We start from the raw sequence: 15,080 nt of genomic DNA on the forward strand, positions 1-15,080 counted from the left end.
CCCTTGGCTATGCTCAGTGGTTATCATCAGCGTGGTTGTGAGCTTTGGGTATCTGCAGAGGGCCAGCATCTGATCTAACACCCCATGGTCTCCTTTACTCTGTTTGCATCTGACATTCTACCAGCTTGCCCATTTTCTCTTCAATTCCTTCTGGAAAACTTTTCTTATCCTCGTTTGCTATTTTACTTAAAAAAAAAATCATGAAAGGATCCTCTTCTTGAGTTGTCCACCTTTTTATTGCCTTTCCTCTTCAAACACCTCACATGAACCTCTTATTTATGAGAAAAATAATTTTATCTACATCATAAGTTTATAACTATTTCTGAAATTATTTCTTAAGTTTGAGCTGACTCATCAATATGTCATTTAATTGGTCATATTTTGAATGATCAGTTAGAATATATTCTTTTGGTGATACTAACTTGAGGCTGAGAGGGGAGGGAGCAGGAACACAGGTGTGTATGGGTTGACACTCTGGGAAACAGGACGCATGGCAAGTGGGCAGGACCTGGGCTCTGCCTCGGGCATCACACAGGTGGCCTTCCTGGAGCAAGGCTGGGGGATTTGTCATCACCGGCTTGTTGCCCTTCCTGGGCACTTTAGACTCCATCTTGCTTAAAGGCACGAGGCATAACCATGTGGTGCCTGGAAGCCTTTCCTAGCTCTACTATTCCATATTACTGTTGGGTTTTACATTCCCAGCTGAATGCAATGATGCTACTCATTGCAGCTCTCAATTTCCTGGAGGAACGTCACATTATCTGCCTCCCTCATCAAACTGTCTTGGCAATCAGATAAAATGATGTAGGACAGAGTGCTTTGAAATTTATAAACTGCTACACAACTGTTAGAGATTATTATTAGAGATTAGGTGATATATAGCAACAGTGGTCTTTGACATAAATCTGTGATAACCTTTCTGCCATTGCTTTGTAACATTTCAGCCTCAAGTTCCTGAGCACTTGACCGAACAATTCTTAATGATATTATTTAAATAATAAATTTCCAGGGGGAGGCCACAGTTCTAGTCTATTTCTTTGCCACTTTAGCCATGGGAAAATGAGAGCTGCTGGGTCTGGGTCTCTGTGTATAACCTTTTTTTTTTTTTTCACTATTTTCTGGATCTGCTTCTCTGAGTACCCATGTTACTACAGTAATGATGCTAACATATAGTTTCCTATGTTCCTTAAAGGAGTTACTTGATGCAAAACCCTGTTGCATGTTTCATTCATTAGCAATGGTGTTAGTGTCCATAATCCAAGTTTACTTCCTATTAAGTATATTCTCTTGTTTTACAAGTTAGGGTGAAGGTGTAGATGATAACAATCTCTGGGTTATGATAATTTACTGAAAGATAATTTATTGAAACCAGAAAATGAACAACTCCTACCCAGCTAGTTATCTTTGTGCCATGCTCTCCTGGTTTTAGAAACACAGATACAAGTTACAAGACATGGGTGCTTTTCAGGAGCGCCAGCATCCCAACTAAATTATATGTATCGTTTGTTGGTTATAAGAGAGTTATTGTTATTTAATCGTGTTGCTTGTGGGCCATAATTTTTGGATGATGCTAAAATTTAATGGGTTAGGGTCCCATCTAGAAATACCCGACATTAATGCTTCTCTTTTATCTCTTATGTTGTGAATGTTCAAAGTAAGTTTTAGAAAGCTATATTCTGATTCTAGAATTTTAAAATTCTATTCCAGCTGAATTTAACCCTCTATAAAGTAGTTCCAAATTTACTTTTTAAAAAAATGCCATAAAGAATTGGGCACTGGTGTGCAGGTGGAAGGGTAGATTCTCATTTCAGTGTCTGGAAGACTGGCACAGACCAGGCTCGTGTCCCCACTCTTGCCCCTCTGTTCCCTCATCATGGACACTTCCATGGCATCTGTCACTTGGTTCCTATTTCCCACCCAGAAGCACCAGGTAATGTCTGACCTCTGTTGAGACCAGAAAGCAGGTGTATTCAGAAGGTGCACCAGAAGTCTTCTGGGAAGATCCTGATGACTGATGGGCCTGCAGTGTCATCTAAAGGTCAACAATAATATCAGAGTGAGAGCAGCAGAGAGCACCCCCTGCCCTGTGTTCCAGGAGACACTTCAGATCAGCATCACATGCCACAGTGGGGTAAATGGAGCCACTGTTCTTTTAGAGCAGGCCGAGATGTGCACTACAGACTGTGTCTTCTCAGTTTGGGATGGCCACATAACCCACTGACTCAGGACGTGTAGCTCTTTCTGCTGTTCTCTTTGGGTGGTTTGGAGGCAAACACGGGACAGTAACAAGCCCACAGAAATCAGGACAGGTTGTGGCTTCTAGTTTGTAAAAGAATGTAAGGAGAGAAAAGAAGAAATCTCACTCAGTGCCCTCATTGTGAGTCTCTAATGAACAACATATAAACCCAGCTACGATTGTTTTCAAATGGCTATGTTCTGAATGGCGTTAATAAAATTGGTTAAAGAGACACATGGTTCCTTCTGGAATGCAAAATAGCAAGGACACACTTTCTGGCCACTTGTTTTTGTTTTTTTTTTTTTAAAGATTTTATTTATTCATGAGAGACACAGAGAGAGGCAGAGAGACACAGGCAGAGGGAGAAGCAGGCTCCATGCAGGGAACCCGATGTGGGACTCAATCCAGGGACTCCAGGATCACGTCCTGAGTCAAAGGCAGATGCTCAACTGCTGAGCCACCCAGGCATCCCTCTGGCCACTTGTTTTACTGTCTATCTTGAAAGCCAAAGTGGAAACTTCCCATTTACTATGCTTCAGAACTACCTGTTCTTTTGGGCTCTGGAAGTCATAAGCGGTATCTTAATACCCAGGAAGTCTCTTCCACCTGCTACACACAGGCCATGGCCTCCCCAGTGTCCTCACTGTCAGGTGGGCATAGGGACAGGTGGCCATCTCTGGGGCTGCACCCCGGGCTGCATCTAGGAAATGAGGTCAGTGCGTGAAGCTGTGAGCTGAACAGGCGAAAGGCAGATCCTTTTTATGGGAACAGGAAGATGATTGGTAGAGAATAAAAGCTCTTAAATACCTCTAACCTGCTCAGTACTTCAAGCTTCACCATCAACAGATTCACAAAATGATGGCATATTGATGTAGCAGGTCTACACATGTCTATGCCTGTGGTAGTGGGGTTTCCCCAATATCTTTAGCATGCTAGTTTCTTCAGTGTACATTTCTTGAAAAAAAATTTTTTTTTAAGATTTTATTTATTTATTTAAAGGGAGAGCATGAGCAGAGGGAGGGGCAAAAGGGGAGGGAGAAGGAGGGGGAAAGAATCTCAGGCCGACTCTGCTGATTGTGGAGTTCATCATGGGGCTGGAACCCCACAACCCTGAGATTATGACTTCAGCCGAAACCAAGAGTTGGATGCTCAATCGACTGAGCAGCCCAGGCCCCCTTCATTGAACATTTCAACACAGCAAGTACTTCCCACAGTCATCTTATGCCATTGTCCAATCTTATATCTACCTTTCCTACAAGCTTTTATACAGTTATTTAGCTCTCTGACCAATTTTCTCCTATTGTTTACTATGTGCACAGCTCCACACCTTCAACTGTTCTTCTAACACTGCCAGGAAAAAACAGAAAATCCAGGTAACAGACCCAAACATCTGCTATTCTTATTCCTCCGAAGGGAGGACAGGTCCCAAGATGATACCCAATCTCTAGAAATAATAGAAACTTGAAACTGTGGCGAGTGTTGGCTCTACCCTTTCCTATGCATGTGATAAGACACTTGAGCAGGGACCTCTTAGAGGGGACCTAAGCTACCTGCCTGCAACTATAGGGTCTATGATCATTTATTTGGGGTGCTACCAGCTGGAGGGAGTACAGGGCCGAGGTGTAAGGAGGGTGAGGCAGAGCTCCCATAGGTGCACAGCTGCTCAGTGTGGTGGGGGCCCCAGTCAGCTGTGCATGCAGAGTGGCAGGAAAGTGGAAGCTGAATGACACAGGGTGCAGGCATCCCAAGAACATGACAAGCTCTTAGGAGCACAAGGCACTTCATCTGCTGGGAGGCTGGCCATGTGCATGAAGCAGCAGAATTGAGAGGCTCAGTTAATAAACAGGCTGCCTTTCTGTTTTTGGTGGGGGTTGGGGTGTCAGAGGGAGAGGGGGAGAGAGAGAATCTTAGGTAGGCTCCATGCTCAGCGCAGAGCCTAATATGGGGCTCCATCTCATGACTGCAAGATTGGGACCTGAGCCAAACCCAGAGCTCAGTGCTTAACTTACTGAGCCCACCAGGCACCCCAATGGGCTGCATTTGAAGCAGACTCCAGGGCAAGAGGGACACACGCATTTGATTTAAAGATGAAAACCAAAGTGTCACCAGGGGGTGGGAGAAGCATAGGAAGAGCGAGTGATGGCCACTTACTGTGCAACTGTGCTGTGTGCTGGAGGCTGAGACATGCCCCCTCAAAATTCTTATGTTGCAGTCCTACCTACCCCTAAGGTGACCGTTTTTTTGGAGACAGGGCTCTTAAAGAGGTGATTAGGGGTACATGAGGTAGTGAGGGTGGGGCTCTAATCTGATAGGGTAGGTGTCCTTATAAGAAGAGCAAGGGACACCAGAGATCTCTGCCCAGGTGTGTGAGGAGCCGAGGCCATGTGAGAACGTGGTGAGAAGATTGCCATCTGTGAACCAGGAAGGCAGGTCTCACCAGGAACCAGCTCTGCTGGCACCTTGATCTTGAACTTCTGTCCTCCAGCTCAGTGAGAAAATAAACATCTGTTGTTTGAGCCACCCAGCCTGTGGTGCGTGCCAGCCTCCAGAGCGGACTGAGGCAGTGCTGCATGCCGTGCCTGCTCTCAGCTCCCTGAATTCTCAAACCCTCTGTGTGAGGCAAGTTTAGCATCTCTATTTTATATACATAAAAGCAGTTTCAGAAAAGGAAAGTCATTTCTCTAAAGTTGCATGGCTGCTGAATACCTGCAGACATATGAGCAGGGGAAGGGAGTGTGCAGCAATACAGGAGCTCATCAGCTGCCTGAGTCACGGTGCCCTGGGTCTGGAGAGTTAGAGCTGAGGGGCATGTCAGTGCAGGTGGGTGGGTGCTGGGTTTTGGGTGCATGCTGCCTCTGTTGGGGGGAGACACCTGCTGAGGAGAGCTGGCAGGAGGCTGAGGCAGAGGAAGCCAAAGGCCATGCCCCAGCAGCCCATGGAGGTGTCCACATGCCTTTAAGAGATTGTAGGAGGTCCTAGGGACCTACACAAGCTCTAGCCCATGGTCATTTCAAGGTGCTGTGTCATCTTGAAGATTTGGGTGGTTCTGGGGGTTGGACAGGTAGGGAATATGACTTACCATCAGCCTGACTGGAAACCCCTGCTAGGCAGGGGACAGTAAGGAGAAACAACTCAGGGAACGACACCTGGAGGGAGGGCTGGCCGAGATTTGAGTGGGGCTTCAGGGTCAGGTCGGGTATTTCCTAGCTTCTCTGTGGGTGCCCCTGGCACCTGGACAGGCTTGGGGCTCTCGGAGTCTGGTCTCACTGCCCCACTGCCTCTCTGGAGAGGGTGACAGGCACAGGTCCAAGCGTTGTGCAAGGCTTCTGGCATTCATCAGCTCCTGTGCCTTCACCTGTATTTTGTGACGCAGGGACTAACACCCCCACTTTGGAAATAAAGAGGCATAGAGTGGCTGGATCATTTCTTAGAGGTCACTCAGCCAGCAAAGAGGACAGGTGTTGAGCCCAGGCAGCCTCACTCCCCTGCTCCTGACCATCAGATTCCAGGCCCCGGTGACTCCCTGGAGAAGAACCTCCTTGCCATATACTACCTGGACCAGAAGACAGGTGTGGTGGGCAAAGGGCTGAGCATGGTCTTAGAAGGGCTGACGTCGAGGTCTTACTCCACCTGGGTCTCAGGTTGCCTTGCTTTACAGAGTGCCATTTTATATGGATTTTACTTATGGGCTCTCTGTGGGGATTAGTGAGGGAATGCTTAGATGTTCTGAATAAAGCTTCTCAGGAAAACAGGATTACGTGGATAAAAAATTATAAAAACGCAGCCACACAGCTGGAGTCATTACACAGCAAGACTGTATTAGGAAAGACTATCTCTTTGAAGCAAGACAAACACATTCCCTTGGCCTGAATCAGCCTCATGGGGGTTGGCAGTAGCAAACATCACAAGGAGGTGCTGCCTTCCCCTGATTCTAGATGCTTATCTGCAGCCCCGAGGCTCTGCCTGCTATCAGAGCAGCTGCTGGTAGCGACTGGTGGGTGAACCCTCTGAAGATGACGATGGGAGGAGAACCTGAGAGGAGCACTCTGACGTGGAATCCTGGCCATGGGTTTTGTTTCCCCGAATGAGAAAGTCTTAACCAAAATCGAAAAGCAAAACCCAACCAGAGTGAAATGCACTGATAACCAGCAAACGGCAGGGACCAAGTGTCCAAGTTGTCATTGACGTAAGAGCGCTGCAGCGATTTTGCTGAAGTCACTACACGTCATTCAACTGCAGAAGAGTCCATTCAAAGTGCGATTTAAAGATACCTAAAACACGACAGGAGGAGTAGCCTTGGACCCAGGCAACACATACCCCAACAGCAAAGTCAGGGCCCAAGATGAAAACGTCTTCCCCTCCCAAAGTCAATTTACCTCTGTCCAATGTTCAAATAACATCATATTGTTTTATATTTCATTTGACTGCCTGCAGGCTAAGCTGGACCTTCCCTGTGGTGAATAAACATTCTAGCATTTTCTTTATATCAGAGTGTATGAGAGCTACTTTCTCCTGTTTTTTAAATTATTATTATTATTATTATTTTTTTTTTGCAAGAGGGAAACTTTCAGAAGGATTGAACTTCTGCATTTATATGCTTGGTTTTAATTACTGTAACTTCTGAAATGAGTACTAATTAAGTCAAGATACTATACCTAGTTTATGGAATGAGAGAAAAAGGCGGAAGAGCTCTGAGAACGTTTTCAACAAATCTCTTCATTTTACAAATAGACAACCTTGATTAAAAATGGAAGGGAAAAAATTCCACAGGACAAAATGCAGGCAGTTTAAAGGCCTTGTTCAAAGTCACACGTTGCCTTTACTGGGTGAGTCATGAGAATGGGTACATGCTCAACGGCCATGACAATGCAGAGGAGGTGTAGCTACATCGGCACAGCACTTTTGGATTTTATTCATGAATCCTTTTCGATCCTTTGACTTGCAAAATTTACTTTATCTCTACTTTCCAATAACACAAAACACGATAAAGAGCCAAAATGCATATGGTCAGGGGGCAGGTTGCCAGAGGGAAAAGAAGGAAAAGCAAATGGTCAGTAATGCGAGGAATAAGAAGGGGCTGAAATCCTGCCCTTATCTCTGAGGCCAGCTCAGAAACCACCTGCTGGGCTGAAGCACAATGCTGCCATTTACAGGGCTTTTGTGTGGTGCCTTCCCTGGACCATCTTGCTCACCAGCTCAGTGGCCAACCAATGTCCTGTATGCCTGGCATGACTGAGTCAGCATTAAAGCTAATTTTGTTGGCTTCCATAGTGCTGAAGGTGGCAGCAGGTACACGTGGCAGTTCCCACGGATGAAGGAACAGGTGCATTCCCTCCAGGGGAGGTGGGGGAGGGGAAGGAAGCTTTGGTTCCTCAGAAAGGTTCCACGTTCATATATTCATCTCTGCACAGCTTCGATGTGACTCAGGACTATTCTCTGGTGTGTGACTAGGACCAAAAGCAGCCAACACTGTAAAGCAGAGTAGCCTGGGTTTGCCAAGGAACACATCAAACAAACCCTACGGTGACCTTCTTAAAAATCGAACTTTGTCTCCCAGGAGCAAGACCTAGATGACACAAATGAATCTTATGATATGGAGGGAGAGAAGGAGGGAGGGAAGGAAGGAGAGAGAGAGAGAATCCACACTAATCTTCATTTTTACTTTGAAATTAACCATTTGTCTTCTAGTCCAGGGGTACCAAAAATGTTTTAAATTAATTTAAATTTGGATTTTAGGAGTGAAAAGAAGGGCATACCCCTCGGAGTGACAGCTGCTGGCACCTCCATCAGTGGGGACTTCCCAGTGCCTCCCCCTCCACGTGGAATAAGACCTCAGAGTGGGAGATAAGGTATGAGGTGGCTGAGGAAGATAAATATTTGCTGTAGTTAGTTCATGGAAAAAAGTTTTGTTTGATCAAACAGGTGTCTGAAACGCTGGGCAGTCCAAAGCAGGTCTTCCTCCTCCTTTTTTTAACTGTAAATTTTACTATTTAGAATCATCAATATACTGGCATGTATTGTGAACCTCCAAATAGGAGAATGTTTTTATTTTTTATTTAAAGATTTATTTATTTGAGTGAGAGAGAGAGAGAGAGAAAGAGAGAGGAAGGAAGCACTCAAGTGGGGGGCAGAACAGGGGGAGAAGGAGACAATCTCAAGCAGACTTCTCCGAGCATGGAGCCCAATGTAGGGCTTGATCCTATGACCCTGAGATCATGGCCTGAGATAAAACCAAGAGTCAGATGCTTAACTGACTGAGCCACCAAAGTGCCCCCCAAAAATGTTTTTTTAAAAGATTGTATTTATTGATTTGTGAAAGACACACACAGAGAGGCAGAGACACAGGCAGAGGGAGAAGCAGGCTCCCCACAGGGAGCCCGATGCAGAATTCAATCCCAGAACCCTGGGATCATGCCCTGAGCCAAAGGCAGACTCTCAACCACTGAGCCACCCAGGTGACCCCAAAATGTTTTTTTAAAGGAGATTTCACTCATTCAGCTTTCTCAGAAGCTTCCTTAGGAAGTGGGGCAGCAAGAGAAAGAAATCAGGTTTTAGAAGGACATACAGACCCTGGCTTTGCCATTTCCCATGTATGTGACCTTGGGCAAAATTCCTGTGAGCATTTTGCCTCCTCTATTAAATAAAATACCTGTATTTCCAGGTTGCTGGGCTGGAAATTGTTGTGTGCTTGGCAAAGTGCTGGCATAGGTAGACACCCAACTGATGGGGGCTAGACTATGATCTTCATTTCCATGATGGACTTATGGTTTGCTCATTAAGATCATACTAGTTGAAAATAGATGTTTTTTGCAATTGTAGAAAAATGTGATTTGTTGCCAGCAAAGTCAGCCTTTTATAAATTTGTATAAGTGGAATCTATGTTAAGTGGAATCTTTGAAATTGTCACTCCTACTTTGTATTTAATTTTACAGAAACCCTGGACTCCTAGTGTACTTCTCTCTCATTCGAAATAGCCTTTTGAGTTATCCCATGCAGTACGTAGGAGTGTCTTTCTTATTACCTAATTTTGCTATTGCTCATGTGGTCTTGAGTACATCATTCAGTACATGCTGAGTCATCTCTAAATATTATCAAATTAATATCTTTTTTTCCTCTGTTAAATATTTCATGATATACTTTATGGTTTCTGGGAAGCCCTGTCACTGACGGCTTATAAGTAAACATGTACATGCTTACAGGAATATTCTGCATTTAATAGGGAAGATTCTAACCAAAAAAGTGGCTAGGAAATCCCCTCACATTGCACCACCAGTTCTGGGGGGGTCCCAACGAGACCCAAGCCTCATAGCTCAGCAATGACAAACGCCAGGGGACTGCCTGTCACATCCCATGGCTGAAAGATTGTCACAATAGCAGTATCAGGTTATTTTTCCTCTCGGAGAAGGAATGGTTTCCACTAGCTACTAGATTCTAGCAAGAGACTCCAGGAGACAGAAATCTATCAGCTAGTTCCTTCATCAATGAAATGGAGTCAAGCTTTGCTCGTGGTGTTGAGCCTAGGACTGGAGTTGCTGAGTTGGGAGCCATGGTTTCAAGCTCAAACATGCAGCCTAGGTGTTCTTTATAGACAGTAGATATCCAAAGGTCTAAGAGATGGACTGGGAAAACAGATACAACCGCGAAGAGATTTGTATTATTATAAAACTTGCCCAAGTTTTCTTAGTATAAACCATGAATCTTAAGTAGTATTTAAAGGAAGTTGGGGTGTCTGGGGGGGTGCTCAGCTGGTGAAGAGTCTGACTCTTGATCTCAGCTCAGGTCTTGATTTCAGGGTCATGAGATTAAAAAAATTAAATTAAATTAAAAAATAAAAGAAGTAGACACCCTTATGTTGAAAGAATTCAATGGGAAGCCCACTCTGGTTGCTTTCACCCCTATAAATATCCTGTAAGTCCTTCTTTCCTGGAACCAATGACTTGTTTTGTTAGCTTAGAGGGTAGAGAACATGCCTTTTTAGTTTTCTGAATTCCACCTGACACGTATGAGGCTTTTGATATGTTCTGTCAAACAGATGAATGAATGCACAAGTGCATTTGATTAGGAGTGGTCTGTGCCTGGTACTTTGTGTCATGTTGCTCACTTGCAAAATCTACCCATTAGTCACCGAATAGCTTTTCATTCTATTCACTCTGATTGCTTCCTTGTTTGTGCCTACAAATTAAGTTTTCCCCCCTCCCATCTTTAAACATGCTTAAACTGTGTTTATTTATTTATTTGTAAAAAGATTTTATTTATCCATAAGAGACACAGAGAGAGGCTGAGACACAGGCAGAAGGAGGAGAAGCAGGCTCCATGCAGGAGCCTGACGCTGGACTTGATCCTGGAACTCCAGGATCACGTCCTGAGCTAAAGGCAGATACTCAACCACTGAGCCACCCAGGCGTCCCTTAAATTGTGTTTAGAATAACATGGAAAACTTTCTTCTCCCCCTAGAACCTCCCCCCGGAGGGACACTGACATTAGGTGGTCTGGTGACCATTTAAACACACAGAACATGAACTGACACGAAGGTCTCATTGTGGCACATTCCTTCCTAGCTCCCAAGGGTTAGGGTGCCAGTGGAACCAGCACGAATGAGACAGAGACTTTGGTTTATATGTCCTCATTCTGTTTCAGTAAAGTGTCCTAGTCACAACAAGGTATTGAACAGGTCAGACTGTGTTCAAGAAGTCTGAGAAGAACCGTGTTTGGCTGAAGTTGAGGAGGTGGCAGGAGGTGAGGGGAAGGCGGGGGGAAGACCTGTGGTTAGGGAGGCGACCGTACTGTGCCACGGCAGCCAGAAGGAGGAGGCTGGGGCTGGAGAGAAGGGCTTTAGGAGCCAGCCAGAAGCTCTCAGGGAGGGAGTGACAGGATCAGAATGGCTGGCAAGAAAGGTAATTTTCACAGCGGTCTTGGATGCCTGAGTGGGAGACAAGGTCTTGTGGTCAGCCTGCTATCTGCTACCAATTGAGCTGCCACATCATAAGCGCTAAAATAAATCCTATCACAGACTATCTGGAAACAAAAGGCAGAGCCTCCCTGTAGTGTCGATCTGCTCGTGGTTTACAGATATTGTTCTCACTGATGCCCTGAAATGTTACCTAGACTCTGAATCAGGATGGCTTTTACTGACAAAGTAAAATCATGGCCAAGTGCAAATTCATAAACTGGGTCTTGCTTTAAAAGCAAAGAGGCTTGGGGCTCCTGGGTGGTTTAGCGGTTGAGTATCTGCCTTCGGCTTAGGGTGTGACTCTGGGGTCCTGGGGTCGAGTCCCATGTTGGGCTCCTGGCAGGGAGCCTGCTTCTCCCTCTGCCTGTGTCTCTGCCTCTCTCTATGTCTCTCACGAATAAATAAAGTCTTAAAAAAAACCCAAAGAGGCTTTTAATTCACATGTACGCATTGAGTGTGCGTATCCCTCGAATATGCAAAGTATCAGGGCTCTTCTATGCCCTTAGAAGCAAATCGTGTGGTGAGTCTAAGGCTTTCTTTGGAAACCGTGTCTCATTTGGAATCGCATACAGGTGCAGGTACTTGGCCGTGAACTTTACACTTACAGATGGACATTTTCAGAAATGCACCCACAGTATATTCCAGGGAGTGAATGGTCAGATGAGGACAGCCCCTTCCCTCAGCCTGGGAGCACTGATAAGCAGGTGGCAGTATTTCATCACAATGCAGATTCCATCCCGCTTACTAGCTTTTACTAACATGATCAAAATGCCTTTGGCCTTGGCCAAAGATACACGAATGATAACTGTGATTATGCTAAAACTGAACATTTGTTACTTGGCTCTCAAGGATAGCTACAGTGGGAAATGAAACTTCCAATAAATTCCATAGAGATAACGTTTGAAATAACTAGTGTGGCTTTAAATTCTGAGATCCCCAAGCACCTGATTTTAAAGTCCTACTTCTAGTAGGACTAGAAGTCCTCCAGGCTCATTCCCCATGAAGGTCTTGGAATGTGCACCATTTGGCCTATGCTTTTTAAAAATCTCACCACAGGAAGTCAACATTCCCCTGGCTAGCCTTGCTTTCTGATGAGACTGTGCAGTCCCCGGGGAAGCTACAGCTGTGCCTTGGCCCCCATGCGTCCATGGGCGGTTGGACAGATCTTCAGCAAGAGAGCAAAGCATGGTTCTCTCTTGTCCCTTTAATAGCCTGGGAATCCAAAGCAGCACAGATTCCTTTTCAGTGAGGATTACCTCTCACCTGGCATCTCACCCCAACCCCCAGGGTTGCAAAAGGATATTTGTTAGAATAGTCATCATACTGCGGAAGTGGCAGTGCATGGATGAGCGTGGGTCCCTTGGTCCGTGGCTTGGCGTTGGCCAGAAAGCACAATAAACACAGTGCCCTCCCCTCACACCCCATGAGAGAACGGAGTCTCAAGACTCCGTTCAAGGAAGCTTTCCTCCTGTGTTTTCTGATGGTCTCACCATCAGAAACTGCTGTGGCCACACACCCTGCTCCTCCTTAGTTGAGCAGATGGACATTTACCTTTCTGAGGCTCGGGATCACATAGGTACACACAGGTGTGCAGCTTCCCTGTCTTCTCACGTGCTCTGACGAACTCAGCTGGAAGGACACAAGGAGCCTCTGGAGAAGCGAGCAGGTAACAGCAATAGGCAGGCAGGAGATTTACTCCTGGGAAGGGCCAGGGGTCGGGGACAGGGGCAGAGAAGGGGAAAACCTCGGAGCCACTGCGGGCTTAGCGCCAGACCGCCACCCTAAAGCTCATATCACCCTGAAAAGTGTCAGATGGTTTTCTTCTTTTTTGTACTTCCTGGGGCTTATAAAAGTTATGTTGACAACTACAAAGTAGCCGATGCAGCATGCAATTGCATCATGTCTAAAAAACACAATGTACACATCTTAGTCAAAAAAATCCTTTATCACTGGGACGCCTGGATGGCTTAGTAGTTGACTGTCTGCCTTTGGCTCAGGTCATGATCCCAGGGTCCTGGGATCGAGTCCCACATGGGGCTTCCTGCAGGGAGCCTGCTTCTCCCTCTGCCTGTGATTTTGTCTCTCTCTGTGTCTCTCATAAATTAATAAATAAAATCTTTAAAAAAAGAAAACAAAAAAATCATTTATCGCTGAAAAATGCCATCAGCTGAGGTTTCAGTAAGTCAGAATCACTGATCACAGACCACCATAACAGAGTAGTAATGAGTCAGGTCATGTTCGAAGTATCCGGAGATAACCGCAGTGTGGCACAGAGACAGGACAGGAACAAATGCTGTTGGCAACAGTGCCAAAAAGACTGGCTCCACACAGGGTTGCCACAGACCTTCACTTTGTCAATAAAACCTAAACAAGCCAAAAAAACAGTATCTGCAGAGCACAAGAAAATGAAGCACAGTAAAACGAGGTGTGTATGTACAGATCTTGGTCGGGGGGAGGTGAGCAAAACATCAACTCACAGAGTCTCTGATTTCCTTCCGCTTACCTAGAGATGTATGAAGATACTGGTAGGAGGAAAGGCAGGATTACAAACCAGCCTTTTAATAACTGCTTGTGCCCTGTCAAGGAGTCTTCTTTGATGGGTTTTCTAGAAGAGTGCTCATTAATTCTCTTTAAAATCAGTGTATTTCTAGAAAGGGAAACTCCTTTAGGCAAGGGTCTGGAAGGCTTTTTCAGAGTCTATGTAAAGTCTAAGGTTTGCCCTGATTTTTCCTTCACCATCCATTTTAGGCTGCGGGAAATAGGAGGCATGGCAGTTCTGTCACACTTGATTCATCAGCCCCACAGACACGGTGAAGACGATCACTAGGCATTTTCAAAGTGATAAATAAGAAGATGTCTGCTTCATTCTTTTAGACTTGATGTCTCACTACACCTAGAAAAGATCACCTGCTAAGACTGGAAGTGGTTCACACAGCGTGTAATTAAGGCAGCATGAGGTCACCTCCTCAGCCATTGCATGATTTTAGGGCAAATTCTCTGTCTCCCTTTGCTCAAACACCCACCATGAATTCCCACTTCCTCTGGTGCAGACAAATCCTGCCCATACAACAGCCTGGCACTTTACTGACAGAGATCAGGGCTGTACAAATGTCCCACGCCCAAAGGTCACATGATGGGGGGAACAAAGGAGAGGATTGCGCTTCCTTTCTGCAACTCTGACTTCAGCTCAAAATTGTGCATGAGAGCTTTATGCAAGGCGGTCTTTATGGAACTCCTACAGAGAGGACACTTGATTCAGAGGAGCCAGGTTGCCACCAGACTCCGTGACTCTCTCGATTGGGGTCGAAGCAACCAGTGTCTCAAGTGGCAAAACGTGGATGAAGATTGACAAAGAATTTAAATGATTTTGGCATAGGTTTCTTTAAAGACATCTTCTATTTTTTATAAATATAATGCATAGACATTGCATAACAGCTTGGAAACAGAGGAAAGAAAGTAGTTGATGTGATAGATCACTGTAATCACCCCGGGGCACCAACTACTTTGACAATTCTGGTGTATTTCAGCATTTGGGGATATGTGTGTGTGCACAACAAAACAAAAACTCGACAATGTGTTTCCAACACATGACAGCAAATTTGCCTCTCTTACAGGTACTAAAAGGTATAAATTAGATCTTTTATTTGGTGAAGCTGATGAGTTAAAATACAACAGAGCACATAAAGATCAAAGACAAAGTGAGAAAAGCCAGAAAACATTTCACTTAAATATTTGAATGCAATGCATGATTACTAAGCCAAAGAAAAACTATTTATCTGGCCTGAAGAATGTTATTTAAATCCCAGGCTCATTCATGCTAAACAGAGGCAACATTTTCCATTCACTTCTCCAAGGCTTCTCTTAGGCTGGAAGTGACTCCCTCCTCTTCCATCT

The 15,080-nt window shown here is 45.2% G+C and overlaps 1 protein-coding gene across 22 annotated transcripts in view; it reads right to left on the reverse strand.

Annotated features, from left to right (window-relative positions):
• Nucleotides 1-15,080, reverse strand: part of CHRM3 (cholinergic receptor muscarinic 3) — a 506,233-nt gene that overhangs the window by 85,944 nt on the left and 405,209 nt on the right. The window lies entirely within an intron of this gene.

This window comes from Vulpes vulpes, chromosome 4 (genome assembly GCF_048418805.1).
Source record: "Vulpes vulpes isolate BD-2025 chromosome 4, VulVul3, whole genome shotgun sequence".
Lineage (NCBI taxonomy): Eukaryota > Metazoa > Chordata > Mammalia > Carnivora > Canidae > Vulpes > Vulpes vulpes.